This window comes from Heptranchias perlo, chromosome 2 (genome assembly GCF_035084215.1).
Source record: "Heptranchias perlo isolate sHepPer1 chromosome 2, sHepPer1.hap1, whole genome shotgun sequence".
Taxonomy (NCBI): domain Eukaryota; kingdom Metazoa; phylum Chordata; class Chondrichthyes; order Hexanchiformes; family Hexanchidae; genus Heptranchias; species Heptranchias perlo.
Genome location: NC_090326.1, coordinates 2,883,178 through 2,904,740, shown reverse-complemented (window position 1 = coordinate 2,904,740; position 21,563 = coordinate 2,883,178). Strand labels below are relative to the sequence as shown.

Below are 21,563 nucleotides of genomic sequence, written 5' to 3'. Positions count from 1 at the left end.
CTTTCGATCCAAAAAAAAGCTGCTCGCCCAAAATGGCATTTTCTTTTAGCACATTGGAACATAGAACATTCACGGCACAGTGGGAGGCCATTCGGCCCATCGTGTTTGTGACGGTCATCGAACAACATAAAACACTGGTTCAGACAATGACAGCACCAAGTTCGGGTAGGCATGCACACAAAATGGATGAAAGATGATGGACTTTGAGAGACGATGGGTTTTGCAGATGCCAGGATAAATAAACTGAAAGAGCTCATCAGCCTGCTTCTTTCAGATACTGAATGTCTTTATGCTCAAGAGATGTTCTCACTGCCTCAGGCCCATTATATCCAGTCGCACACTCCTTCCAATTTTGCACACCTCCCTTCGCTTTGAAACCGTGCATTTTTTTTTACACTGGGCCTCATTTTGAAGAAAGCGGTGCTGTGATCAGCTGGTGTTGTTAAGGAGATGTAGTGGCAGAAGAGACATAAAAGTCTAAAAAAACAGTGACTGTGCTGACACTGTGAGCTATAGTTAAAGGTTGGCGACAATTAGAGTGTCAGGCAGCAGATCTTTTCCAAATCTGTTAGAAATGGCAACAAAAACCTTCCCACAAACTTTGATCAGCGTCACGACTATTTAAAAATAAATACTGGCATTTTACAGAAGGCAAGAAAGTACATTGTGTGTCACTCTAATGGGTTGTGAGATAAAGGAATGATGGGCAGCCCCTTGTTGCAACCACAGCAGTGTAAAACTGATAGCGATCAGGAGCAACCACTGGCATCAGAACGAACAGCACTTTGCAAATAACGTTCCCTGACCGGGAATCGAACCCAGGCCGCGGCGGTGAAAGCGCCGAATCCTAACCACTAGACCACCAGGGAAGCACATGGCACGATCTTGCAGGCCATCAGTCCAAGCCTCTTTTTCCTATTTGTCTCTGCATTTCACGTCCCTTTCTCCCCAAACAAGCTGCTCGGCCAAAATGGCATTTTCTTTTCGTACATAGAAACACAGAACATTCAGGGCACAGAAGGAGGCCATTCGGCCCATCGTGTCTGCGACGGTCATCGAAGAACATGAAACACTTGTTCAGACAATGACAGCACCAAGTTCGGGTCGGCATGCACTCGAAATGGATGAAAGATGTTGGGCATTGAGGGACGTTGGGTTTTGCTGATGCCAGGAGAAATAAACTCAAAGATCTCATCTCCCTCCTTTCAGGTACTGATAATGTTCAAGAGATGTTCTCACTGCCTCAGGCCCATTATCTCCAGTCGCACACTCCTTCCAATCTTGCACATCTTCCTTAGCTTTGAAAACGCTCATTTTTTACACTGGAATTCAATTTGAAGAAAGAGGTGCTGTGATTAGTTGCTGTTGTTAAGGAGATGTCGTGCCAGGAGAGACATAAATGGCTAATGAGAACAGTTACTGTTCTGACACTGTGAGCTACAGTTAAAGGTTGGCGACAATTAAAGTGACAAGCAACAGGTCTTTTCCGAATCTTGGGAGAAATGGCAAAAAAAATCTTCCCACAAACTTTGATCAGCGTCAACGCATTTTAAAGAAATGTAGGCATTTTACAGAAGGCATGAAAGTGCATTGTATGTCGCTCTAATGGCTTGTTAGATTAAAGAATGATCGGCTGCCTGCTGCTCGATTAGCATTTATGGTGGCGAAAAAGCTAATGTTGATCAGGAGCAAGCATTGGGCTCAGTGATGGGACATTCGTTGGCACCAGAACGACGAGCACCAAGAAAGCAATGTTCCCTGACCGGGAATCGAACCCGGGCCGCGGCGGTGAGAGCGCCGAATCCTAACCACTAGACCACCAGGGAAGCTACGGCTGATGCATGCGAGAGAGGAGTCCAACCTTTTCTTTCCTAATTGTCCCTTTGAAATTCAGGTCTCTTTCGATCCAAAAAAAAGCTGCTCGCCCAAAATGGCATTTTCTTTTAGCACATTGGAACATAGAACATTCACGGCACAGTGGGAGGCCATTCGGCCCATCGTGTTTGTGACGGTCATCGAACAACATAAAACACTGGTTCAGACAATGACAGCACCAAGTTCGGGTAGGCATGCACACAAAATGGATGAAAGATGATGGACTTTGAGAGACGATGGGTTTTGCAGATGCCAGGATAAATAAACTGAAAGAGCTCATCAGCCTGCTTCTTTCAGATACTGAATGTCTTTATGCTCAAGAGATGTTCTCACTGCCTCAGGCCCATTATATCCAGTCGCACACTCCTTCCAATTTTGCACACCTCCCTTCGCTTTGAAACCGTGCATTTTTTTTTACACTGGGCCTCATTTTGAAGAAAGCGGTGCTGTGATCAGCTGGTGTTGTTAAGGAGATGTAGTGGCAGAAGAGACATAAAAGTCTAAAAAAACAGTGACTGTGCTGACACTGTGAGCTATAGTTAAAGGTTGGCGACAATTAGAGTGTCAGGCAGCAGATCTTTTCCAAATCTGTTAGAAATGGCAACAAAAACCTTCCCACAAACTTTGATCAGCGTCACGACTATTTAAAAATAAATACTGGCATTTTACAGAAGGCAAGAAAGTACATTGTGTGTCACTCTAATGGGTTGTGAGATAAAGGAATGATGGGCAGCCCCTTGTTGCAACCACAGCAGTGTAAAACTGATAGCGATCAGGAGCAACCACTGGCATCAGAACGAACAGCACTTTGCAAATAACGTTCCCTGACCGGGAATCGAACCCAGGCCGCGCCGGTGAAAGCGCCGAATCCTAACCACTAGACCACCAGGGAAGCACATGGCACGATCTTGCAGGCCATCAGTCCAAGCCTCTTTTTCCTATTTGTCTCTGCATTTCACGTCCCTTTCTCCCCAAACAAGCTGCTCGGCCAAAATGGCATTTTCTTTTCGTACATAGAAACACAGAACATTCAGGGCACAGAAGGAGGCCATTCGGCCCATCGTGTCTGCGACGGTCATCGAAGAACATGAAACACTTGTTCAGACAATGACAGCACCAAGTTCGGGTCGGCATGCACTCGAAATGGATGAAAGATGTTGGGCATTGAGGGACGTTGGGTTTTGCTGATGCCAGGAGAAATAAACTCAAAGATCTCATCTCCCTCCTTTCAGGTCCTGATAATGTTCAAGAGATGTTCTCACTGCCTCAGGCCCATTATCTCCAGTCGCACACTCCTTCCAATCTTGCACATCTTCCTTAGCTTTGAAAACGCTCATTTTTTACACTGGAATTCAATTTGAAGAAAGAGGTGCTGTGATTAGTTGCTGTTGTTAAGGAGATGTCGTGCCAGGAGAGACATAAATGGCTAATGAGAACAGTTACTGTTCTGACACTGTGAGCTACAGTTAAAGGTTGGCGACAATTAAAGTGACAAGCAACAGGTCTTTTCCGAATCTTGGGAGAAATGGCAAAAAAAATCTTCCCACAAACTTTGATCAGCGTCAACACATTTTAAAGAAATGTAGGCATTTTACAGAAGGCATGAAAGTGCATTGTATGTCGCTCTAATGGCTTGTTAGATTAAAGAATGATCGGCTGCCCGCTGCTCGATTAGCATTTATGTTGGCGAAAAAGCTAATGTTGATCAGGAGCAAGCATTGGGCTCAGTGATGGGACATTCGTTGGCACCAGAACGACGAGCACCAAGAAAGCAATCTTCCCTGACCGGGAATCGAACCCGGGCCGCGGCGGTGAGAGCGCCGAATCCTAACCACTAGACCACCAGGGAAGCTACGGCTGATGCATGCGAGAGAGGAGTCCAACCTTTTCTTTCCTAATTGTCCCTTTGAAATTCAGGTCTCTTTCGATCCAAAAAAAAGCTGCTCGCCCAAAATGGCATTTTCTTTTAGCACATTGGAACATAGAACATTCACGGCACAGTGGGAGGCCATTCGGCCCATCGTGTTTGTGACGGTCATCGAACAACATAAAACACTGGTTCAGACAATGACAGCACCAAGTTCGGGTATGCATGCACACAAAATGGATGAAAGATGATGGACTTTGAGAGACGATGGGTTTTGCAGATGCCAGGATAAATAAACTGAAAGAGCTCATCAGCCTGCTTCTTTCAGATACTGAATGTCTTTATGCTCAAGAGATGTTCTCACTGCCTCAGGCCCATTATATCCAGTCGCACACTCCTTCCAATCTTGCACACCTCCCTTCGCTTTGAAACCGTGCATTTTTTTTTACACTGGGCCTCATTTTGAAGAAAGCGGTGCTGTGATCAGCTGGTGTTGTTAAGGAGATGTAGTGGCAGAAGAGACATAAAAGTCTAAAAAAACAGTGACTGTGCTGACACTGTGAGCTATAGTTAAAGGTTGGCGACAATTAGAGTGTCAGGCAGCAGATCTTTTCCAAATCTGTTAGAAATGGCAACAAAAACCTTCCCACAAACTTTGATCAGCGTCACGACTCTTTAAAAATAAATACTGGCATTTTACAGAAGGCAAGAAAGTACATTGTGTGTCACTCCAATGGGTTGTGAGATAAAGGAATGATGGGCAGCCCCTTGTTGCAACCACAGCAGTGTAAAACTGATAGCGATCAGGAGCAATCACTGGCATCAGAACGAACAGCACTTTGCAAATAACTTTCCCTGACCGGGAATCGAACCCGGGCCGCGGCGGTGAAAGCGCCGAATCCTAACCACTAGACCACCAGGGAAGCACATGGCACGATCTTGCAGGCCATCAGTCCAAGCCTCTTTTTCCTATTTGTCTCTGCATTTCACGTCCCTTTCTCCCCAAACAAGCTGCTCGGCCAAAATGGCATTTTCTTTTCGTACATAGAAACACAGAACATTCAGGGCACAGAAGGAGGCCATTCGGCCCATCGTGTCTGCGACGGTCATCGAAGAACATGAAACACTTGTTCAGACAATGACAGCACCAAGTTCGGGTCGGCATGCACTCGAAATGGATGAAAGATGTTGGGCATTGAGGGACGATGGGTTTTGCTGATGCCAGGAGAAATAAACTCAAAGATCTCATCTCCCTCCTTTTAGGTACTGATAATGTTCAAGAGATGTTCTCACTGCCTCAGGCCCATTATCTCCAGTCGCACACTCCTTCCAATCTTGCACATCTTCCTTAGCTTTGAAAACGCTCATTTTTTACACTGGAATTCAATTTGAAGAAAGAGGTGCTGTGATTAGTTGGTGTTGTTAAGGAGATGTCGTGCCAGGAGAGACATAAATGGCTAATGAGAACAGTTACTGTTCTGACACTGTGAGCTACAGTTAAAAGTTGGCGACAATTAAAGTGACAAGCAACAGGTCTTTTCCGAATCTTGGGAGAAATGGCAACAAAAATCTTCCCACAAACTTTGATCAGTGTCAACACATTTTAAAGAAATGTAAACAATTTTACAACACCAAGTTATAGTCCAACAATTTTATTTTAAATTCGCAAGCTTTCGGAGGCTTCCTCCTTCCTCAGGTGAACGAAATGAAATCCTCGAAATGAAATCGCATTTATAATTCACAGAACATTGCTTGATGATTACAGACAGTTTTTTCAACTGCCCGTTGCCAAGGCAATCAGTGTGCAGACAGACAGTTGTTACCTGCAAGGTCTCAGAATATACAAATCACCAAAAAAAAAACAAACAAAAATAAACAGAGATAGAGAGGTAGAAACATAGAAAAGACAGCAACTGACCCGTTATATTAAAAACAGATAACATTTGTTCGCTGGTGGGGTAACGTGTCGCGTGACATGAACCCAAGATCCCGGTTGAGGCCGTCCTCATGGGTGCGGAACTTGGCTATCAATTTCTGCTCGACGATTTTGCGTTGTCGTGTGTCTCGAAGGCCGCCTTGGAGTACGCTTGCCCGAAGGTCGGTGGATGAATGTCCATGACTGCTGAAGTGTTCCCCGACTGGGAGGGAACCCTCCTGTTTGGCGATTGTTGCGCGGTGTCCGTTCATCCGTTGTCGCAGCGTCTGCATGGTCTCGCCAATGTACCATGCTCTGGGTCATCCTTTCCTGAAACGTATGAGGTAGACAACGTTGGCCGAGTCACAGGAGTATGAACCATGCACCTGGTGGGTGGTGTCCTCTCGTGTGATGGTGGTATCTGTGTCGATGATCTGGCATGTCTTGCAGAGGTTACCGTGGCAGGGTTGTGTGGTGTCGTGGACGCTGTTCTCCTGAAAGCTGGGTAATTTGCTGCGAACGATGATCTGTTTGAGGTTGGGTGGCTGTTTGAAGGCGAGTAGTGGAGGTGTGGGGATGGCCATAGCGAGGTGTTCGTCGTCATTGATGACATGTTGAAGGCTGCGGAGAACATGGCGTAGTTTCTCCGCTCCGGGGAAGTACTGGACGACAAAGGGTACTCTGTTGGTTGCATCCCGTTATGAACCTTCTCTGTCGGTTCAGCCCACAGAAGCTGCTTGGCGGCTTCCCACCTTCGGAAGTCCAGTTGGGAGCCTGAGTCCGACCACAACCTCCAGTCACTGAGGCTTATTCATGTATTCAACACATGTGTGACGCAGAGTCTGAAACTGGAGGTTCTGGAAGTCCCTGCACCTGGAGAATTGAGTCTTTATTGGGGTCTTGCAAAGGTCTCAGCCATCGACCTTTGCTGGATGCGATCTACCAAACTCCAGGGCCGTTTGGTCGGTCTTGATCAGCACCCTCCGGTTGTGGCCAATGTAGACAGCGTCTATAGTGCCTCCGCCAACCTGCTTCACACTTTTCAGTTCACTGATCCAACTGCTGAACTTCAGTCGTGAAAGCATCAGAGGGAAAGTCATCGCTCAGGAAACTAGTCCTGTTCCACCCACCACAATCCAAATAGTGGGACATGTGGGTTTGGCGGAGCTTCCTTCAGTGTTTGACGCATATTCGTGTTCTCCACCACCAAATCCATAGTGGCCAGCTTTACTTATTGCAGGATAATGCCTCACAGGTGAATTGAGGGAGCAATCCCTGCCACAGAGTGAGGACCACTTTCAGAGAGCATCACTGCAGCAGCAGGTTGTGTGGCTGCCATTAATAAAGGAGCAGGGTCTATCGTCCAGTGGATCTTGTATCACCACTTAGCTTGGCTGCGCATCTTGGAGTTCCTTCAGTAACTGCAGCAACAACCACTGCAGATGCCCTTAGATGCTGAGGGCTTCTGTGGCGAGCGAGTGGAGGAGCTGCTTCAGGGTACAAGCATCTCCAGCAGAACTTTCAGGCATTCCCGGATTGGCATGCAAGGAGACACTGTCTCACTTTGCAGCTGAGCCCACCCCATCTACAGGCCCTTTCAGGGACAGCAGTCTTTTCAAAGCTTTCGCCGGACTGCAATGTCTTTGTGTCATGTTAGCCCGTGTTTCCAGATTAGGACCTGGAAAGCAGGGAGCACGCAACAAGTAACCTTCAAGGCCCTCTCCAGCTCTCCCTCTCCAAGCAGTGATTCCTGCCTTTGATAGCCCACCACAGATGTGGATGGATGAGCCATTTCTACTACTTCCATGTGGAAATGGATCACTCGGGACACTTGGGCCTCGGAGACCAGAATTAGTGAGCATCCAATGCATTAGCTCCTTGAGCCTTCATGTTTTCATAATGTAGTTTGGTTTGACCATCAAAGCAACCAGCTACTAATGGGCAAACTGGCAGTTGAGATCAGTATCTTCGACCATCCACACTGAGAGCGAGTGAGTGATAGTCATAGTCATCTTCTTCCTCCAGAAGGACGAACTGTTGGGGATATTTCACCAGTTAAGCCTTGCTCCATCAATTAAGTTTCCACAGGCCTCCTTTGTCACAGCATCTGAACTAGAGCTGCTGGTCCTGAGATCACAGTGTTCTCCAGGTATTGGTGCTGCAGCCATCAGGCTGTTCAGCTTCGATATGGGTGGGAGGCTACATTCAGGATCAATGGACTTCTAGGCCAATCGATATGGATGAGTTCACTTGGCATTTCAACAGGCTCAAGGTTTGAATGCTACAATAAGACATTATATACCTTCAGACTTGATGCGGCGTAAGTCACTGCGCCTCCAGACACACAATTTGACAGTAGTCCGGAGCGCCTACAAACAGGGAGGGGCCCAGACCCGGTACCTCTGTCAACATGACACGTTACTTCCCATTGGTGCTTGAAGCATGGGTTGATATTCTTGGTGCCAATTTTGGTCGGGATGGACAATAAAACAGTCGGCACACTCAGCTAACTTGTAATCCACCCTGACGAGTGGATGATCCACACGTAGGTAGTCCAGAATATCATCAGGAGTTGGGGAGTTAACAAATCAATCAACTTGCTCACATTACTGGACAATCACCAATCTGCTAAAGGACCTCAGGCAGTCAGGGTGGAGACTGGGATAGTCTCTCATTCTTTTGTTTCTAGATTATGTTGTTCAGGATTGCCTGATCTCCAGAATGCTGTAGAAAATTACAGCAGAACGTGATTCTCGTTAAACCTTTCCTGGCCTCACAAACCGTGCTTCTCAGGCACTCCGGTTTTGAATGCTGCCAGTCTGACTTGAGGAGTCCACGGGAGAACACCAAGTCTTTTGAAGACCCTATAAGGTCTATTAGAGATCGAAAAGTTAACATATGTGTGGAGATGGAAGATATGGGTATGGTTCTCAATTAATACTTTGCATGTTTCTTCACAAAAACAGGGAATGATGCAGAGATTGAAATTAAGAATGAGTGTGAAATAATGGATGGGATTAACATAGTGAGAGAGGAAGTATTAAGGGGTTTAGCATTTATGAAAGTAGATAAACCGCCAGGCCCGGATGGAATGCATTTCAGGCTGTTAAGAGAAGCAAGGGAGGAAATAACGGAGGCTTTGACTATCACTTTCCAATCCTCACTGGCTCGGCCAGAGGATTGCAGGAATGCTAATGTTGTACGGTTGTTTAAAAAGCGAGAAACAGAAAGACCGAGTAATTAAAAACCAGTGAGTGTAACCTCGATGGTGGGCAAATAATTGGAATCGATTCTGAGGGACAGCATAATCGTCATTTAGAAAGGCACAGGTTAATCAAGGACATTCAGCATGGATTTGTTAAGGGAAGTTTGTGTCTAAATAATTTGATTCAATTTTTTGTGCACTTAACAAGGAGGGTTGATCAGGGTAACATATACGATGTAGTGTACATGGATTTTTGCAAGGCTTTTGACAAGGTCCCACATGGCAGACTGGTTAACAAAGTAAAAGCCCATGGAATCCAAGGGAAAGGGGCTAGTTGCTCCAGAATTGGCTCAGTGGTAAGAACAAAGGGTAATGGTTGATGGTTTTTTTCGTGATTGGAAGGCTGTTTCCAGTGGGTTACCACAAGGCTCAGTACTAGGTCCCTTGCTTTTTGTGGTATATATTAATGATTTGGACTTGAATGTGGGGGGCTTGATCAAGAAGTTTGCAGACGATATAAAAATTGGCTGTGAGTTTGGTAGTGAGGAGGAAAGCTATAGTCTGCAAGACGATATCGATGGACTGGTCAGGCGGGCAGAAAAGTGGCAAATAGAATTCAATCCAGGGAAGTGTGAGGTAATGCATTTGGGGAGGTCAAACAAGGTAAGGGAGTACACAATAAATGGTAGGATATTGAGAAACAAAAGGGACCTTGGAGTGCATGTCCACAGATCCTGAAAGTAGCAGGACAAGTCGATAAGCTGGTTAAAAAGGCATACGGAATACTTCCCTTTATTAGCCGTGGCATAGAATATTAGAGCAGGGAGGTTATGCTGGAAATGTATAAAACATTGGTTAGTCCACAGCTTGAGTACTGCGTACAGTTCTCGTCACTATATTACAGGAAATATGTGATTGCACTAGAGAGGCTACAGAGAAGATTTACGAGGATGTTGCCAGGGCTTGAGAATTTTAGCTATGAGAAAAGATTGGATAGGCTGGGGCTGTTTTCTTTGGAACAAAGGAGGCTAATTGGGAGATTTAATTTAGGTATGTAAAATTATGATGGGACTAGATAGAGTGGATAGGGAGGACCTTTTTCCCTTAGTAGAGGGGTCAGTGATCAGGGGGCATAGCTTTAAAGTAATTGGTCTGCGGATTAGTCGGCAGCTGAGGAGAATTTTTTTTTTACCCAGAGGGTGGTGGAGGTCTGGAACTCACTGCCTGAAAGAGTGGTGGAGGCAGAAACCCTCAAATCATTGGCAAAGTAATTGGATGCACACTTGAAATGCCGTAACCTACAGGGCTACGGACCATGTGCTGGAAAGTGGGATTAAGCTGGATAGCTCTTTTTCTGCCGGCACGGACGCAATGGGCCGAATTACGTCCTTCTATGCCGTAACTTTCTGTGGTTCTATGACTCTACCTTTCTTATGGAATCTTCATTCTTCATTCGGACGTACTCCACACACTGCTGGACACAGTCCGAGTGGTACTCAGGGCGAGAAGGGTGGGCACTGCAAGGGAACACACTCTGGCTTCCAGCACAAACAGATCTAATTGATTGTTATTCACGGCTGCTAGATCCAAACAGTAAGGTGAACCTTCAGGATCAGGATCCTGCTAGCTTTTGATTGATGGCCTGGCTTTTGAGATGGAATGTCTATCAGATTCGGGTAGATTAGCAGTATGGTACTGACCGTGGTGGACACAGTACTTGTTTCCCAAACACACCTCTAACATGGAGCCACCCTCCTATCTTTACCAGGTATCACTGCTCAGGTTGGCATTCATGGGTAATGCTCACTTTATCATAAGTGTCCTGGTCACTTATGATAACGTCCCTTTTAAACTCAACCCTTGTAAACTGCTCCCTTTTAAACTGCCCTCTTGGCAGCTGCTCCCTTGTAAACTGTCCCCTTGTAAAATGATCCCTTGCAAACCGCCCCTTTGTAAATGGATCCGTTGTAAACTGCTCCCTTATAAACTGGTCCCTTGTAAACTGATCCCTTGTAAATTGGTCCCTTGTAAACTGCCCACTTGTAACTTGATCCCTTGTATAATGCTCCCTTGTAAACTGCTCCCTTGTAAATTACCCCCTTGTAAACTGATCCCTTGTAAACTGTTCCCTTGTAAACTGATCCCTTGTAAACTTTCCTCTTATAAATTGTTCCCTTGTAAACTGATCCCTTGTAAACTGATCCCTTGTAAACTGTCCCCTTATAAACTGTTCCCTTGTAAACTGATCCCTTATAAACCGTTCCCTTGTCAACTGATCCCTTGTAAACTTTCCCCTTATAAATTGTTCCCTTGTAAACTGATCCCTTGTAAACTGATCCCTTATAAACTGTTCCCTTGTAAACTGATCCCTTGTAAACTGTTCCCTTGTAAACTATTCCCTTATAAACTGGTGCCTTAAAAACTGCCTCCTTGTAAAATGATGCCTTGTAAGCTGATCTCTTGTAAACAGATCCCTTGTAAACTGCGTCTTGTAAACTGTTCCCTTGTAAACTGTCCCCTTTTAAACTGCCCCGTTGTAAACTGCCTCCTTGTAAATTGCCCCCTTGTAAACTGATCACTCGTAAACTGCCCCATTGTAAACTGACCCTTTGTAAACTGATCCATTGTAAACTGATCCCTGTAAACTGATCCCTTTTAAACTGCTCTCTTTTAAACAGCCCCTTGTAAACTGATCCCTTGCAAGCTGCTCTCGTGTAAACTGCCCCCTTGTAAACTGATCCCTTGTAACCTGCTCTCGTGTAAACTGCCCCCTTGTAAACTGATCCCTTGTAACCTGCTCTCGTGTAAACTGCCCCCTTGTAAACTGATCCCTTGTAACCTGCTCTCGTGTAAACTGCCCCCTTGTAAACTGATCCCTTGTAACCTGCTCTCGTGTAAACTGCCCCCTTGTAAACTACCACCTTGTAAGTTGATCTCTTTTAAGCGCCTCTTCATTCTTCAAATAACTCGTCACTTTCCACCCGCCAGCTTGTCTCTTGGGCCTTGTGGGAAGTGTTTGGTCCGTTTCTTTTCCTTGTCCTGATTTGCCTTTGGGTGCAGATTATTGAATATTTTCACGGCTGAGATGAATAGATTTTGGACTCTAGTGGAATCAAGCGATATGAGAATCGGGCGGGAAAGTGGAGTTGAGGTCGAAGCTGAGCCATGATCTGATTGAATGGTGAAGCAGGTTCGAGGGGCCATATGGCCTACTCCTGCTCCTATTTCTGATGTTCTTATGTTCTTATATCAACAAACTGAGTTTTGTGGTGTGCTAAAAGTTAACGTTGCTCGGGAGCCGGTGAGGGAGGGGAAAACCTGTGTCGTGCCCTGCAAAGTCAGGATGCTTATAAAATGTCTTGAAGAGGAGGTCACGTTATCAGTGATTTTCCCTTACATCGTGATAATTAGATTTACATTCTAGCCCATTCGTCCCGTCAATGTTTTGGAACTGGTGTTTCATCCAGTTACTGCTGGCTCAGTAACTGTATTCCAATCCACTGAGCACAGTACGGCCGAAAGGAATGGGATCAGATCCCAGTGAATTAAAGGAATGGGATCAGCTCCCAGTGAATTAAAGGAATGGGATCAGATCCAATGGATTAAATGCATGGGATCAGATCCCAGTGAATTAAAGGAATGGGATCAGATCCAGTGGATTAAAGGCATGGGATCGGATCCCATGGAATTAAAGAAATGTGATTAGATCCCAATGAATTAAAGGAATGTGATCAGATCGCTGAGAATTAAAGCAATGTGATCAGATCGCAGAGAATTATGGAATGGGATCAGATCCCAGTGAATTAAAGGAATGTGATCAGATTCCAGAGAATTAAAGGAATGTGATCAGATCGCAGAAAATTATGGAATGGGATCAAAACCCAGTGAGTTAAAAACATGGGATCAGATCCCAGCGAATTAAAAGCATGGGATGAGATCGCAGCCAATTAGATGGTTGGAATCAGATCTCAGCAAATTAAATGAATGGGATCAGATTCCAGTTAATTAAAGGCATGGGATCATATCCCAGAGAATTAATTGAATGGGATCAAATCACATCGAATTAAAGGCATGGGATCAGATCCCAGCGAATTAAACGCATATTATCAGATCCCACCGAATTGAATGAATAGGATCAGACACAGTCCCCTCCCCCCACAATCAGACACAGTCCCCTCCCCCAAAAATCAGACACAGTCCCCTCCCCCCACAATCAGACACAGTCCCCTCCCCCAAAAATCAGACACAGTCCCCTCCCCCCACAATCAGACACAGTCCCCTCCCCCAAAAATCAGACACAGTCCCCTCCCCCACAATCTGACACAGTCCCCTCCCCCCACAATCTGACACAGTCCCCTCCTCCAAAAATCAGACACAGTCCCCTCCCCCAAAAATCAGACACAGTCCCCTCCTCCAAAAATCAGACACAGTCCCCTCCCCCAAAAATCAGACACAGTCCCCTCCCCCAAAAATCAGACACAGTCCCCTCCCCCAAAAATCAGACACAGTCCCCTCCTCCAAAAATCAGACACAGTCCCCTCCTCCAAAAATCAGACACAGTCCCCTCCCCCAAAAATCAGACACAGTCCCCTCCCCCAAAAATCAGACACAGTCCCCTCCTCCAAAAATCAGACACAGTCCCCTCCTCCAAAAATCAGACACAGTCCCCTCCTCCAAAAATCAGACACAGTCCCCTCCCCCAAAAATCAGACACAGTCCCCTCCCCCAAAAATCAGACACAGTCCCCTCCCCCAAAAATCAGACACAGTCCCCTCCTCCAAAAATCAGACACAGTCCCCTCCTCCAAAAATCAGACACAGTCCCCTCCCCCAAAAATCAGACACAGTCCCCTCCCCCCAAAAATCAGACACAGTCTCCTCCCCCCACAATCAGACACAGTCCCCTCCCCCAAAAATCAGACACAGTCCCCTCCTCCAAAAATCAGACACAGTCCCCTCCTCCAAAAATCAGACACAGTCCCCTCCTCCAAAAATCAGACACAGTCCCCTCCCCCAAAAATCAGACACAGTCCCCTCCTCCAAAAATCAGACACAGTCCCCTCCCCCCACAATCAGACACAGTCCCCTCCCCCCACAATCTGACACAGTCCCCTCCCCCCAAAAATCAGACACAGTCCCCTCCCCCAAAAATCAGACACAGTCCCCTCCCCCCACAATCTGACACAGTCCCCTCCCCCCAAAAATCAGACACAGTCCCCTCCCCCAAAAATCAGACACAGTCCCCTCCCCCAAAAATCAGACACAGTCCCCTCCCCCAAAAATCAGACACAGTCCCCTCCCCCAAAAATCAGACACAGTCCCCTCCCCCAAAAATCAGACACAGTCCCCTCCTCCAAAAATCAGACACAGTCCCCTCCCCCCACAATCTGACACAGTCCCCTCCCCCCAAAAATCAGACACAGTCCCCTCCCCCAAAAATCAGACACAGTCCCCTCCTCCAAAAATCAGACACAGTCCCCTCCTCCAAAAATCAGACACAGTCCCCTCCCCCAAAAATCAGACACAGTCCCCTCCCCCCACAATCTGACACAGTCCCCTCCTCCAAAAATCAGACACAGTCCCCTCCCCCAAAAATCAGACACAGTCCCCTCCTCCAAAAATCAGACACAGTCCCCTCCCCCCACAATCAGACACAGTCCCCTCCCCCCACAATCAGACACAGTCCCCTCCCCCCACAATCAGACACAGTCCCCTCCCCCAAAAATCAGACACAGTCCCCTCCTCCAAAAATCAGACACAGTCCCCTCCTCCAAAAATCAGACACAGTCCCCTCCCCCAAAAATCAGACACAGTCCCCTCCCCCAAAAATCAGGCACAGTCCCCTCCCCCAAAAATCAGACACAGTCCCCTCCCCCAAAAATCAGACACAGTCCCCTCCTCCAAAAATCAGACACAGTCCCCTCCCCCCAAAAATCAGACACAGTCCCCTCCCCCAAAAATCAGACACAGTCCCCTCCCCCAAAAATCAGACACAGTCCCCTCCCCCAAAAATCAGACACAGTCCCCTCCCCCAAAAATCTGACACAGTCCCCTCCTCCAAAAATCAGACACAGTCCCCTCCCCCAAAAATCAGACACAGTCCCCTCCTCCAAAAATCAGACACAGTCCCCTCCCCCCACAATCAGACACAGTCCCCTCCCCCAAAAATCAGACACAGTCCCCTCCTCCAAAAATCAGACACAGTCCCCTCCTCCAAAAATCTGACACAGTCCCCTCCCCCCACAATCAGACACAGTCCCCTCCCCCAAAAATCTGACACAGTCCCCTCCCCCCACAATCAGACACAGTCCCCTCCCCCAAAAATCAGACACAGTCCCCTCCTCCAAAAATCAGACACAGTCCCCTCCCCCAAAAATCAGACACAGTCCCCTCCCCCCACAATCTGACACAGTCCCCTCCCCCAAAAATCAGACACAGTCCCCTCCCCCAAAAATCAGACACAGTCCCCTCCCCCCACAATCTGACACAGTCCCCTCCTCCAAAAATCAGACACAGTCCCCTCCCCCAAAAATCAGACACAGTCCCCTCCTCCAAAAATCAGACACAGTCCCCTCCCCCAAAAATCTGACACAGTCCCCTCCTCCAAAAATCAGACACAGTCCCCTCCCCCAAAAATCAGACACAGTCCCCTCCCCCCAAAATCTGACACAGCCCCCTCCCCCAAAAATCAGACACAGCCCCCTCCCCCCAAAATCTGAAACAGTCCTCTCCTCCAAAAATCAGACACAGTCCCCTCCCCCAAAAATCAGACACAGTCCCCTCCTCCAAAAATCAGACACAGTCCCCTCCCCCAAAAATCAGACACAGTCCCCTCCCCCAAAAATCAGACACAGTCCCCTCCCCCAAAAATCAGACACAGTCCCCTCCCCCAAAAATCAGACACAGTCCCCTCCTCCAAAAATCAGACACAGTCCCCTCCTCCAAAAATCAGACACAGTCCCCTCCTCCAAAATCTGACACAGTCCCCTCCCCCAAAAATCAGACACAGTCCCCTCCCCCAAAAATCAGACACAGTCCCCTCCTCCAAAAATCAGACACAGTCCCCTCCTCCAAAAATCAGACACAGTCCCCTCCTCCTAAAATCTGACACAGTCCCCTCCTCCAAAAATCAGACACAGTCCCCTCCCCCAAAAATCAGACACAGTCCCCTCCTCCAAAATCTGACACAGTCCCCTCCTCCTAAAATCTGACACAGTCCCCTCCTCCAAAAATCAGACACAGTCCCCTCCTCCAAAAATCAGACACAGTCCCCTCCCCCAAAAATCAGACACAGTCCCCTCCCCCAAAAATCAGACACAGTCCCCTCCCCCAAAAATCAGACACAGTCCCCTCCCCCAAAAATCTGAAACAGTCCCCTCCTCCAACGTCTAACACAGTCCCCTCCACCCAAAAATCTGACACAGTCCCCTCCTCCTAAAATATGACACAGTCCCCATCCCACAAAATTTGACATAGTTCCCTCCCCCAAAAATCTGACACATTCCCCTCCCCCAAGATTAACTATTTAGATATCTGACATTTTAACAGCATTAGCTCGCCTGTCTACTGAACAGATTACAGAATAATTTCGCCTCGGACGTTGGAGCAAAACGGGCAATAGCGATTAGGCAGCCCTGTTTGGTGCTCGGTCCGATTTCCTTTTCCATTGACTGTTGCTTTTCCCGATGAGATGTTGAACCAGGGCCCCCTCTATCTGTTTCAGTGGACGGAACAGATCCGACAGCACTAAGGCGTGAAGAGTAGGAGAGTCCCCCGATGTTCCAATGAACATTTATCCCCCAACTTTCTGCTCGGGTGTGAAACTGGCGGTAGAAATCAGCGGATTCACAGAAGTTGTTCGATTTTCATTTCAATCATCAGAAACACCAGTTCTACGCCCGAGTGTTAAGTTTTTGTTTGTTCATTCTTGAGCTGTGGGCGTCGCTGGTAAGGCCACATTAATTGCTCACTTCAATTACCCTGAGAAGTTGCTGGTGGGCCTTCTTCAACGGTTGACGTCGCTGTTTCATACAACTGAATGGCTCACTCGGGCACTTCTGAGAGCAGGTAACCTAACAGTCGAACACATTGCTGAGGGATTGGAGGCATATATAGGTCAGACCGGGTAAAGACGGCTGGTTTCCTTCCCAAAAATCATTGATAAACCTGTTTTAAATGAAACTGGGACAGTTTAATGGTCTGTAATATCACTTTTTAAAAGATCCAATTTCTTTTCAACTGAATTAGAATTCTCAAACTGCCATTTGAACTCAAGTTCGCTGGGTTATTAACACCGTTTCTGGATTATCAGTCCAGTAATATAATCACTACACTACCGTATCGTGATAGTTGGAATCTAGTCCATTAAATGGCCTGATATCTCATTGCAATTTGTTGGGATATGAGAGAGAATTGGTTGCCTGGTGTGCCGACATTACCACAGTTACTCAGCTCAAAAGTACATGAAAGGTGTTAGAAAATGCAAGTATTTTCTTTTCTTCTTCCGATTACTTGTTCAACCCACTATATATATATTATTGCTTCGTGTATAGTGATTATTATGACATGTCTGTGTTGTGATATTTGGCATTAAACCATAGTCGAGTCTCCCGCCCCCTCGATCGGTCAGTCTGTAGATCGGTTCATATTCCTTGTATGTGTTTGTTGTTCTAATCTGACCATTGCTCAGTACAATGGATTATTGGGTCCCATCTCTTGATTTTTGACGTATGATGAAGACAGTGAGAAGTTTTGGTATTTTGTTATCCCAGAGTGGAGAGGGGAGAAAAACTGCTTATGATGGTGAACTTAAAATAAAACAGAAAATAATATAAATATACAGCAGATCTGTCAGGACCTGAAAAATAGTCTCATCACAAAAAGTTACATCATAAGCAACATGACCAGAAACATCAAACTATCTTCTTTCCGCTCAAATGCTGACGAACCAGCTGTGTATTTAGACCATCTTCTGCTTATTTTTTAGGCCCAGAGTAGTTCAGACTGGAGGGCCTGACATGGGTCCTGCCCACTTGCTGCAGTATAATTTCCACTGGTTGAATAAACTTTCACAACGTTTTACTTTATGAGCGGGTGGGTGAATTTATCATTACAAGTTCTTCAATTTCACTCTCTCCAGTCCCCTTGTGTAGTTCCAGCTGTTTAAAAATTCACCCTTCAGTGTGTAAATGACAGGAATCTGTACCAAAGAAATTGTTTCAGCAACGATTGTTTTCTCATTTTGGGAAGGCAGGAAAGTATTGATAATTTACCCAGTTTCCATTGCAGGCCAGACTGAGCCCCACCCTGGGACCTTACTGTCTGTGATTTTACCCAGATTCCCACTGCAGCCCAGACTGAGCCCCACCCTGGGACCTCACTGTCTGTGCATTTACCCAGATTCCCACTGCAGCCCAGACTGAGCCCCACCCTGGGACCTTACTGTCTGTGATTTTACCCAGATTCCCACTGCAGCCCAGACTGAGCCCCACCCTGGGACCTTACTGTCTGTGATTTTACCCAGATTCCCACTGCAGCCCAGACTGAGCCCCATCCTGGGACCTCACTGTCTGTGATTTTACCCAGATTCCCACTGCAGCCCAGACTGAGCCCCACCCTGGGACCTTACTGTCTGTGATTTTACCCAGATTCCCACTGCAGCCCAGACTGAGCCCCACCCTGGGACCTTACTGTCTGTGCATTTACCCAGATTCCCACTGCAGCCCACACTGAGCCCCACCCTGGGACCTTACTGTCTGTGCGTTTACCCAGATTCCCACTGCAGCCCAGACTGAGCCCCACCCTGGGACCTTACTGTCTGTGCATTTACCCAGATTCCCACTGCAGCCCACACTGAGCCCCACCCTGGGACCTTACTGTCTGTGCTTTTACCCAGATTCCCACTGCAGCCCAGACTGAGCCCCACCCTGGGACCTCACTGTCTGTGCGTTTACCCAGATTCCCACTGCAGCCCAGACTGAGCTCCACCCTGGGACCTTACTGTCTGTGCGTTTACCCAGATTCCAACTGCAACCCAGACTGAGCCCCACCCTGGGACCTTACTGTCTGTGCGTTTACCCAGATTCCCACTGCAGCCCAGACTGAGCCCCACCCTGGGACCTTACTGTCCGTGATTTTACCCAGATTCCCACTGCAGCCCAGACTGAGCCCCACCCTGGGACCTTCCTGTCTGTGCGTTTACCCAGATTCCAACTGCAGCCCAGACTGAGCCCCACCCTGGGACCTTACTGTCTGTGCGTTTACCCAGAGTCCCACTGCAGCCCAGACTGAGCCCCACCCTGGGACCTTACTGTCTGTGCGTTTACCCAGAGTCCCACTGCAGCCCAGACTGAGCCCCACCCTGGGACCTCACTGTCTGTGATTTTACCCAGATTCCCACTGCAGCCCAGACTGAGCCCCACTCTGGGACCTTACTGTCTGTGCGTTTACCCAGAGTCCCACTGCAGCCCAGACTGAGCCCCACCCTGGGACCTTACTGTCTGTGATTTTACCCAGAGTCCCACTGCAGCCCAGACTGAGCCCCACCCTGGGACCTCACTGTCTGTGCGTTTACCCAGATTCCCACTGCAGCCCAGACTGAGCCCCACCCTGGGACCTCACTGTCTGTGCGTTTACCCAGATTCCCACTGCAGCCCAGACTGAGCCCCACCCTGGGACCTCACTGTCTGTGCGTTTACCCAGAGTCCCACTGCAGCCCAGACTGAGCCCCACCCTGGGACCTCACTGTCTGTGATTTTACCCAGATTCCCACTGCAGCCCAGACTGAGCCCCACCCTGGGACCTTACTGTCTGTGATTTTACCCAGATTCCCACTGCAGCCCAGACTGAGCCCCACCCTGGGACCTTACTGTCTGTGATTTTACCCAGATTCCCACTGCAGCCCAGACTGAGCCCCACCCTGGGACCTTACTGTCTGTGCGTTTACCCAGATTCCCACTGCAGCCCAGACTGAGCCCCACCCTGGGACCTTACTGTCTGTGATTTTACCCAGATTCCCACTGCAGCCCAGACTGAGCCCCACCCTGGGACCTTCCTGTCTGTGCGTTTACCCAGATTCCCACTGCAGCCCAGACTGAGCCCCACCCTGGGACCTCACTGTCTGTGATTTTACCCAGATTCCCACTGCAGCCCAGACTGAGCCCCACCCTGGGACCTCACTGTCTTTGCGTTTACCCAGATTCCAACTGCAGCCCAGACTGAGCCCCACCCTGGGACCTTACTGTCTGTGCGTTTACCCAGATTCCCACTGCAGCCCAGACTGAGCCCCACCCTGGGACCTCACTGTCTGTGATTTTACCCAGATTCCCACTGCAGCCCAGACTGAGCCCCACCCTGGGACCTCACTGTCTGTGATTTTACCCAGATTCCCACTGCAGCCCAGACTGAGCCCCACCCTGGGACCTTACTGTCTGTGCGTTTACCCAGTTCCCCATTGGGGACCATCCAGTCCCAGGTCACCGGCGGAATCAGCGCTGGGGGACCGGGTGACTGATCCTCGTGACCCTGTCGCTGGGCCTCTGACGTCACAATGGGAGACGGCGCTCGCTCAGCTCGAGCCGGAAACCGTTAAAGGGCCGTTAGGATTTAAACCTGGAGCGGGGCCGGTTAAAGGGGAGGGACCGGGAATCGGCCAAAAATGTCCAGACAATGAGACCAATAATGTTTATAAACTGAAATGATCAAATTCCGCTCTCAATCCGGGTCTGGATTGCCACAGCGATTCCAGGTGTCTCCTGCCGTTTGATCCCTCGACAGCCTGAAACAGATTAAAGATTAAACAGGAAATAATCCGAATGCACATCAGTATAAGTAACAGGGAGACTCGAGCTAATATTTCAATCATAATTACAGACAAGTATCACCATAAAAGGGACTGAATCCCATTGATATTTTATTCATTACATTATGCATTAACACAAATACTCACCCGATCCACTCCAGACTCTCGCGGGTCAGTATGAGGGAGCGGAGAGCGGGGACAGGTCGGTCTGTGAAGGAGTTTAATCTCAGGGACAGAAACGTCAGTGACCGGTTTGTCCTGAGGCCAGAGACGAGATCAATTAGTACAAGAATCTGTGAAACCCACACGATCCAGTCTGGGGACCATGGAGAGAGAAATAACAGGAATCAGGGTAAATCCCCAGTGTTCATTAATAACAGTATTACTGATATTAATAAACACTACTTTACTTTTAGTAACATTGACACTAATAATGTACAGTGTTTGTTAATAACAATATTACTGATACTAATAATAATGTAGTGTTAGGCATCCAGTTATTAAAAACACAATCTCACACAGTCTGGTACTTACTGCAGTTTCTGTATTTTACACTCCGGGTTCCTCAGAGCTGCAGACAGCAGTTTCACTCCTGAATCTCCCTGATTATTTTTATCCAAGAACAGAACCGTCAATGACCGGTTGGTATTCAGAGCGGAGGCGAGATCCTCTGCAAAAGATTCTGTGCGACCGTAATAATTCAGCCTGGGGATCACTGAGAGTGAAAGCGAGAGCGAGACATATAACGAGACAGAGAGAGAAATAACAGGAATCAGGATAAACCACCTGTGTTTATTAATAACACTGTCACTGATACTAATAATCATGTGCAGTGTTAATTAATAACACATTAATAGCTTTATTACTGATAATAATAATGTGCAGTGTTTATTAACACTATT

General features: G+C 47.5%; 5 non-coding genes across 5 annotated transcripts; all 5 read right to left on the bottom strand.

Annotated features, from left to right (window-relative positions):
• Nucleotides 1-797: 797 nt before the first annotated feature.
• trnae-uuc (transfer RNA glutamic acid (anticodon UUC)) lies at nucleotides 798-869 on the bottom strand. The gene has a single exon. It is a non-coding gene; the product is annotated as a tRNA-Glu (tRNA).
• Nucleotides 870-1,754: 885 nt separating this feature from the next.
• On the bottom strand, nucleotides 1,755-1,826 carry trnae-cuc (transfer RNA glutamic acid (anticodon CUC)). The gene has a single exon. It is a non-coding gene; the product is annotated as a tRNA-Glu (tRNA).
• An 869-nt stretch (nucleotides 1,827-2,695) lies between these two features.
• trnae-uuc (transfer RNA glutamic acid (anticodon UUC)) lies at nucleotides 2,696-2,767 on the bottom strand. Its single transcript has one exon. It is a non-coding gene; the product is annotated as a tRNA-Glu (tRNA).
• Nucleotides 2,768-3,652: 885 nt separating this feature from the next.
• trnae-cuc (transfer RNA glutamic acid (anticodon CUC)) lies at nucleotides 3,653-3,724 on the bottom strand. The gene has a single exon. It is a non-coding gene; the product is annotated as a tRNA-Glu (tRNA).
• An 869-nt stretch (nucleotides 3,725-4,593) lies between these two features.
• Nucleotides 4,594-4,665, bottom strand: trnae-uuc (transfer RNA glutamic acid (anticodon UUC)). Its single transcript has one exon. It is a non-coding gene; the product is annotated as a tRNA-Glu (tRNA).
• Nucleotides 4,666-21,563: the final 16,898 nt, after the last annotated feature.